Source organism: Nicotiana tabacum, chromosome 1, assembly GCF_000715075.1.
Source record: "Nicotiana tabacum cultivar K326 chromosome 1, ASM71507v2, whole genome shotgun sequence".
Taxonomy (NCBI): Eukaryota; Viridiplantae; Streptophyta; class Magnoliopsida; order Solanales; family Solanaceae; genus Nicotiana; species Nicotiana tabacum.
Window position 1 is genome coordinate 185,804,219 of NC_134080.1, and position 7,954 is coordinate 185,812,172.

A 7,954-nucleotide genomic window follows, 5' to 3' on the forward strand; every position below is an offset into this window, starting at 1 on the left:
CATCTGCGAGAGAATAGAGTAGAAATTCAATTGCAATGAGAAACCAAATCGCACGATAGATATGAATAAAAGTGAAACTGTTCCTAACTCTGCATCCTCTGGGGATAAGCACAGACATCTCCATACCGATCTCTCTGACTTTACCAAGCTTGTTCGAGAATTGTGAGACCTAAGCAATCTAGAGCTCTGATACCAACTTGTCACGACCCGGATTTCCCACCCTCGGGAGTCATGATGGCACCTACTCGTGAAAGCTAGGCAAGTCGAGTATTATAGATTCATTAACCCTTTTACTTAGCTTTTTTAATACTTCAATATAACAGGTGATCAACATTGGAATAATTATAATAAACAAAAATGCGGAAGATGAAAACTAATAGTTTAACCATATACTAGTACAAAATCCGACATACGACTCTACCTAGAATTTGGTGTCACAATGTCACGGACTATCTACAAATACTACAAACAGTGGTCTGAAGGAAAATAATATAGATCTGTCTCTGAAATACATAAAAACAAAATGAAAAGATAGAAGGGGACACCAAGGCCTGCGGACGCCTGCAGGACTACCTCGGGTCTCCTGATGGACTGAAGGCAACAACCTCACTGTGGTCCAAAAGCTCCAGCACCAGGATCTGCACATAGTGTAGAGTGTAGTATCAACACAACTGACCCCATGTGTTAGTAAGTATCAAGTCTAACCTCGGCGAAGTAGTGATGAGTCTAGGACAAGACTACCAAATAAACCTGTGCAGTTATATCATATACAACAAGCAATAATGACAGAATCTAGCAGTTATGGATGGCGAGGGGAAACATGCTCGGGGGAATAGTACAAACAGGAATTCAGTAAAGAAGCATACGGAGCACCAAAATTCAACTATAAGCAAGAATAAGGAAAACAATCACAAGTGCATGACATCACCTTTCGTGCTTTTACTCTCGTTCGCACCATAAGAATCAATATAATCGGCACGGCATCATCCTTCATGCTTTTACCTCACATAATCATGGCATGACATTATCCTTCGTGCATTATCACTCATATCATGACACGACATCACCCTTCGTGCTTTTACATTTACAATATCGGCACGACATCACTCTTTGTGTATTAACACTCACTCACGAATATCATGTACGGTATCACCCTTTGTGCTTTTACACTCATCCATACCCAAGCAACAATCACAAAGCAATTCGGGCAAGGGAATCAATAAAATCACAATAGGATCCCGGCAAGGGAACAATAGTATAACAATAATATCCCGGCAAGGGAAACAATATCATGAGCAATAACATCCTGGCAAGGGAAAAAATATCAAAAGCAATAACATCCCGGCAAGGGAAATAATATCAAAAGTAATAACATCCCGTCAAGGGAGATAATATCATAAATCTCTTCTCTTTTCCACAAATTACTTCAAAACTCAATTCTCAACTTGAGCCAATGCTCTACAATGTGCAATTACCAAGAATACTTCCACAAGCCATGTTCAACATTATAAATCATCATATTAAGCATGGATAATACAAACGGAGTCACATCAATCATAGTATAAGACTCACGGGCATGTTTGACACCGACGTATAGATACTCGTCACCATACCTATAAGTCGTACTCAACAATTAATACATAGCAAATAAGACACAACTCCTAATCCCTCGAGCTAAGGTTAGACCAAACACTTACCTCAATGTCACAAATACAATCAAGCCTCAACTACCTCTTACCCCTCGATTCCACCACCAATTCGCTTGTATCTAGCCACAATTTACTTAACAATATCAATAAATGCTAAATGAATCAATTCTAATGCATGAAAATAGGTTTTCTAATTATTTCCCCTACAAGTCAAAAATAGACCCCGGGCCCACATGGTCAAAACTCGAGGTTCGAACCAAAACCCGATTACCCATTCACCCACGAAGTCAAGTATATATTTTGTTTTGAAAACAGACCTCAAATCGAGGTCCAAATCTCCAAAATTTGAAAATCCTAAGTTCTATCCAAAATCATCAAATTCCCCATTAAAAACCCTTGATTTTGAATTGAAATCATGTGAAAAGATATTATGGATTAAAGAAAATGAGTTAGAAATGACTTACTATTGATTTGGAGAAGTTGATGCCTTTGAAAAATCGCCCAAGATGTTTTTTGGGTTTGAAGAGTTGTAAAAATGAATGAAATCCCGTCAAAATCCCAATTAAATGGTCGTAGATGTCGCAATTGCAATGGGATGCGAAGCTCGCAAATGCAAACCAGGCCTCACATTTGCGAACCTGTGCATGGTTTGCTTACCTCGCAACTGCGAATGAATCGTCGCAATTGCAATACTGTCCCTCCACTGATGACTTCGCATTTGCGAAGGAAGGTTCACAATTGCGAACACTGGCAGGCCTGGGCTTTCTTCACAAATGCGATCAAGCCCTCACAATTGCCAAGCCTGTTGGGCTCGCAATTGTGAAGCCTGACCTCGCAATTGTGAGATCAGAGCCTGCAACACAACTGAACCTGCAACAGCCTTTTCTCTAAGTCCAAACTCACTTCGTGGCCTATCCAAAACTCACCTGAGCCCTCGGGGCTCCAAACCAAAGCACACAAGTCCAAAAACATCATACGGACTTGCTCGTGCGATCAAATCATCAAAATAACATCAACAACTATGAATTAAACCTCAAATATATGAAATCACTCAAGAACATCAAAATTCTCATTTTCTCAATTAAAGGTCCGATTTATACTAAACGAACTCCGATTCTTACCAAACTTCACAAATTCAACTTAATTATTATATAAGACATGTATCGGGCTCCGGAACCAAAATACAGGCCCGATACCAACAATATCAAACATCTTTTCCTTTCTAAAAAATCTTATAATTTCAGTTAAATAATTTCTTTCAAAAATTTATTTCTCGGGCTTGGGACCACGGAATTCGATTCCGAGCATACGCCCAAGTCCCATATTTTACTACGGACCCTATGAGACCATCGGATCACGGGTCCGAGTCCGTTTACCAAGAATATTGACCAAAGTCAGCTTTAATCAATTTTAAAGGCCCATTTTCCTTATTTTACTTAGTTTTCACATTCAAGCTTTCCGAAAACGCGCTCGGACTGTGCACGTAAATTGAGGTAAGACAAAAAGAGGTTTTTAAGGCCTCGAAACACAAAATTTACTTTCAAAACAAGTGATGATCTTTTGGGTCATCACATTCTCCACTTCTAAAACAACCATTCGTCCTCGAACAGACATAAGAAAAGTACCTGAGTCGGAGACAAGATGGGGATATCGGCTCCGCATATCGGGGTCGGACTCCCAAGTAGCTGCCTCGGTAGGCTAACCTGTCCACTAAACACGAACAAAAGGGAAACTCTTCGATCTCAACTGACGAACCTGCGGGTCTAGAATAACTACCGGCTCCTCCTCATAGGACAAGTCCTTGTCCAACTAGACGGTGTTAAAGTCTAACAGGTAGGATGGATCGTCCTGATACTTCCGAAGCATGGACACATGAAACACTAGATGCACGGCTGAAAAACTCGGCGGCAACGCAAGTCTGTAAACCACCTCTCTCACTCAATCAAGAATCTTAAAAGGACCAACGAATCTAGGGCTTAGCTTGCCCTTCTTTCCAAATCTCATCACGCCATTCATAGGCGACCATGAATGCCACGTCACGATCCTTACAGTCGACATAACTCTTTTACCTTGACTGAGCTGTACAAAGCCTATCCGGAATGATCTTAACCTTGTCTATGGCATCCTGTACCAGATCTGTACCCAACAATCGAGCCTCTCCCGGCTCCAACCACCCAACCGGTGACCGACACTGCCTACCATATAAAGCCTCATAGGGAGCCATCTGGATGCTTGATTGGTAGTTGTTGTTGTAGGCAAACTTTGCTAAAGGCAAAAACTGATCCCACGAACCTCCAAAGTCAATAACACAAACTCAGAGCATATCCTCCAAAATTTGAATAGTACGATCAGACTGCCCGTCCATCTGAGGATGAAATGTTGTGCTCAACTCAACCCATGTGCCCAACTCATGCTGAACTACCTTCCAGAAATGCGAGGTAAACTGCATACCTCGGTCTGAAATGATAGACACGGGTACACCATGAAGATGAACAATCTCCTGAATATAGATCTCGGCTAACCTCTCAAAAGAGTAGAAAACTGCCATAGGAATACAATGTGCTGACTTGGTTATCCTATCAATAATAACTCAAACTATATCAAACTTTTTCTGAGTCTTTGGGAGTCCAACAACGAAGTCCATAGTGATACGCTCCCACTTTCACTCATGAATCTAAATCTTCTGGAACAAACCACCAGGTCTTTGATGCTCGTACTTTACCTACTAACAATTCAAACACTGAGCCACGTATGCAACAATATCTTTCTTCGTCCTCCTCCACCAATAATGCTGCTCAAATCCTGATACATCTTAGCAAGCATCCGGATGAATAGAGTACCGAGAACTATGGGCCTCTTCTAAAATCAACTCTCAAAATCCATCCACATTAGGAACACAAAGTCAACCCTACATCCTTAAAACTCCATCATCTCCCACTGTGACTTGCTTGGCACCTCTGTGTCGCACTGTGTCTCTAAGGACAAGCAAATGAGGATCGTCATACTACCGATCTTGGATACGCTCAAATAATGAAGAACGAGCAACTGTACAAGCTAACATATGGCTGGGCTCAGAAACATCCAACCCCACGAACTGATTGGCCAAAGCCTGAAGATCCAAAGCAAGCGGTCTCTCATCGACTAGAATATACGCAAGACTGCCCACACTGGCTAACTTTCTATTCAAAGCATCGGCCACCACATTGGCCTTCCCCGGATGATATAAAATGGTAATATCATAGTCTTTCAATAGCTCTTACCACCTCCTCTACCTCAAATTTAGCTCCTTCTGCTTGAACAACTACTGTAGACTCTTGTGATCCGTAAACACCTCACACGACACGCCATATAAATAGTGCCTCCTTCAGTGCGTGAACAATGGCTGCTAACTCCAAATTATGAACTGGATAATTCTTCTCATGAATCTTCAACTATCGCGAAGCATAAGCAATGACTTTACCATCCTGCATCAATACCGCACCAAGTCCAATACGATATGCATCACAATAAACTATATATGGCCCTGAACCTGTAAGTAATACCAACACCGGTGTCGTAGTTAAAGCTGTCTTGAGCTTCTGAAAGCTCGCCTCACACTCATCCGACCACCTGAACTAGGAACCCTTCTGGGTCAACCTGGTAATCGGGGCTGCAATAGATGAAAACCCCTCTACAAACCGATGGTAATCGCCTGCCAAACCCAAGAAACTCTGAATATCTATAATTGATGCGAGTCTAGGCCAGTTCTTTACTGCCTCTAACTTCTTCGGATCCACCTGAATACCCTCTGTTGAAACAACATGATCCAAGAATGCAACTGAGCTCAACCAGAACTTACACTTTGAAAACTTAGCATACAACTGACTATCTCTCAAAGTCTGAAGAACAAGTCTCAGATGCTACTCATGCTCCTCCCGACTGCGGGGGTAGATCAAAATATCATCAATCACGAATGAATCCAAGTAAGGGTTGAACTCTCGGTTTATCAAATCCATGAAAGTTGTTGGGGAATTTGTCAACCCGAATGACATCACCAAAAACTCATAATGCCCATACCGAGTGCGAAAAGCTGTCTTAGGGATATCAGATGCCCTAATCCTCAATTGATGTTAGCCAGATCTCAAGTCAATCTTCAAAAATACCTTGGCAACCTGAAGCTGATCAAAAAAATCATCAATTCTCGACAATGGATACTAATTCTTGATTGTGACCTTGTTCAACTACCGATAATCTATACACATCCTCATCGATCTGTCCTTCTTCTTGACAAACAACACCGGTGCACCCCAAGGTGAGACTCTAGGTCTAATAAAGCCCTTATCAAGCAAGTCTTGCAACTGCTCCTTCAATTCTTCAGCTCAGGTGGGGCCATACGATACGACGGGATAGAAATGGGCTGAGTGCCCATAGCTAAATCAATGCAAAACTCAATATTCATGTCAGGTGGCATACCTAGTAGGTCTGAAGGAAATACCTCAAGAAACTCACGAACAACAGGAACAGAATCCATAGAAGGAACCTCAGCACTAGAATCACGAACATATGCTAAATAAGACAAATACCCCTTCTCGACCATATGCTGAGCCTTCATGTATGAGATAACCCTACGGGTAAAATGACCAGGAGTCCCTCTCCACTCTAAACGAGGTAAACCCAACAAAGCTAAGGTCATAGTCTTGGCATGATAATCCAAGATAGCGAGGTAAGGTAATAACCATTCCATCCCCAATATGACATCAAAATCAACCATGTCCAAAAGTAATAAATCTACTCGAGTCTCAAGACCCTCAATCACAACTATACATAGACACAATCTACCACAATAGAATTACCCACCGGTGTAGACACATATACAGGAGCATTCAAGGAATCATTAGGTATGACCAAATACGGTGTAAAATAAGATGACACATAGGAGTATGTAGATCCTAGATCAAATAGAACTGAAGCATCTCTACTACAAACCAGAATCGTACCTGTGATAACTGCATCGGAGACCTCAGCCTCAAGCCGAGCTGGAAGAGCACAACATCAGGGCTGGGCCCCACCATTCTGAACTACATCTCTGGGACGACCTCCTGTTGGATGGCCTCCACCTCTAGCGGCCTGACCTCAACCTCTAATACCTCTACCTCCACCTCTAGCACATCTACCTCCACCTCTAGCTGGCTGAAAGATAAAAATCAAATTGAAATCAAATAGATCTCAACTTCCATTAACAAACTTATTCACTCAAAACCATTTAATAGCTCACCTCTTTTTATTTACGAAAGCTATCAAAATTTCCAAGATACGTAATAATAATAAAATAAGACGAGGAGTTATACATAATAATTAAAGCATGGACTTCGCACATGTACACTTAAACGTCCTTTTGAAATTAAGATCAACAGAAGACTATGTAGAATCAATAAAAATCAACTCAAAATAACTAAGCAAAAATCCAATAAAGTAGTATAGGCTGATAATGAAAAAATCAAAGATAAAGTAAGAAGAGAACCTCAAAACCGAGCCAAAACCAATGATTTCGATTGAACAATAAAATCTCTGCGTAAAGTAGTACGACAATTGTATTGTTCGAATAAGAGCGACATCTAAAACTTGAAAAAATTAAAGGACCTCCGTCGTAGCTCGAACGGAAAACCCGACTGACCTTGCCGACTCGATCTCAAAACTACCCATATGACCTTGACGCTAAACCCGGCATAAGAGTACTACTGTTTTATGAAAAAGGAGACTGTTTTAAAGTGTTTTAAATGGGGTTTTTCGGAGTTGGTTCAGCTCCATTTTTCAGGGTGGTTTCAGCTGTGGCTTTTGAGTGATTTTGGACCTGGTTTTTAGCTGAAATTTGTTGCATTTTTTGGGTGTAATTTGTTGGAGTTTTGTGTTGTTCGGCAGCTATTTTCTGGGTGATGTTATGCAGCTATGTTTGCTGTGATATCGGTTGGTTTGAGCAGATTTTAGATCATGTTTTGGGGATGGTTCTCTTGGTTCAGCCAATGAAAAAGCTAAGGGTCTCTTTTCTTAGGCTGAAGAAGAGGGGTGTGTCGAGGAAGATGATGTTCGGGGGGGGGGGGGGGGGTGGGAGGTCTATTTTTTGGGGTCCAAAACGGCGAATTTTTTCGCTTAGGGATCTAGGTCCTCTTTAATTTAGGAGTTAAGTGTTATTTTATAGGGGTAGGAATTAGGTTAAGTCAAATGAGGAATGGGTATGGGCTCAATGGGCTTGAAGGGATTTGGGTCATGAATTTGGGTTAATTAACTTTCGGGTAGGAAGACTAAATCAAAATCTTTTTTTTCCATTT

The 7,954-nt window shown here is 41.3% G+C and overlaps 1 long non-coding RNA gene across 1 annotated transcript; it reads right to left on the reverse strand.

The window, feature by feature from the left end:
• Nucleotides 1-427: 427 nt before the first annotated feature.
• On the reverse strand, nt 428-7,708 carry LOC142161937 (uncharacterized). The gene is made up of 3 exons (XR_012693698.1): nt 7,303-7,708; nt 6,626-6,818; nt 428-638 (listed from the first exon to the last, which is right to left on the reverse strand). It is a non-coding gene; the product is annotated as an uncharacterized LOC142161937 (long non-coding RNA).
• Between the last annotated feature and the right edge of the window lie 246 nt (nt 7,709-7,954).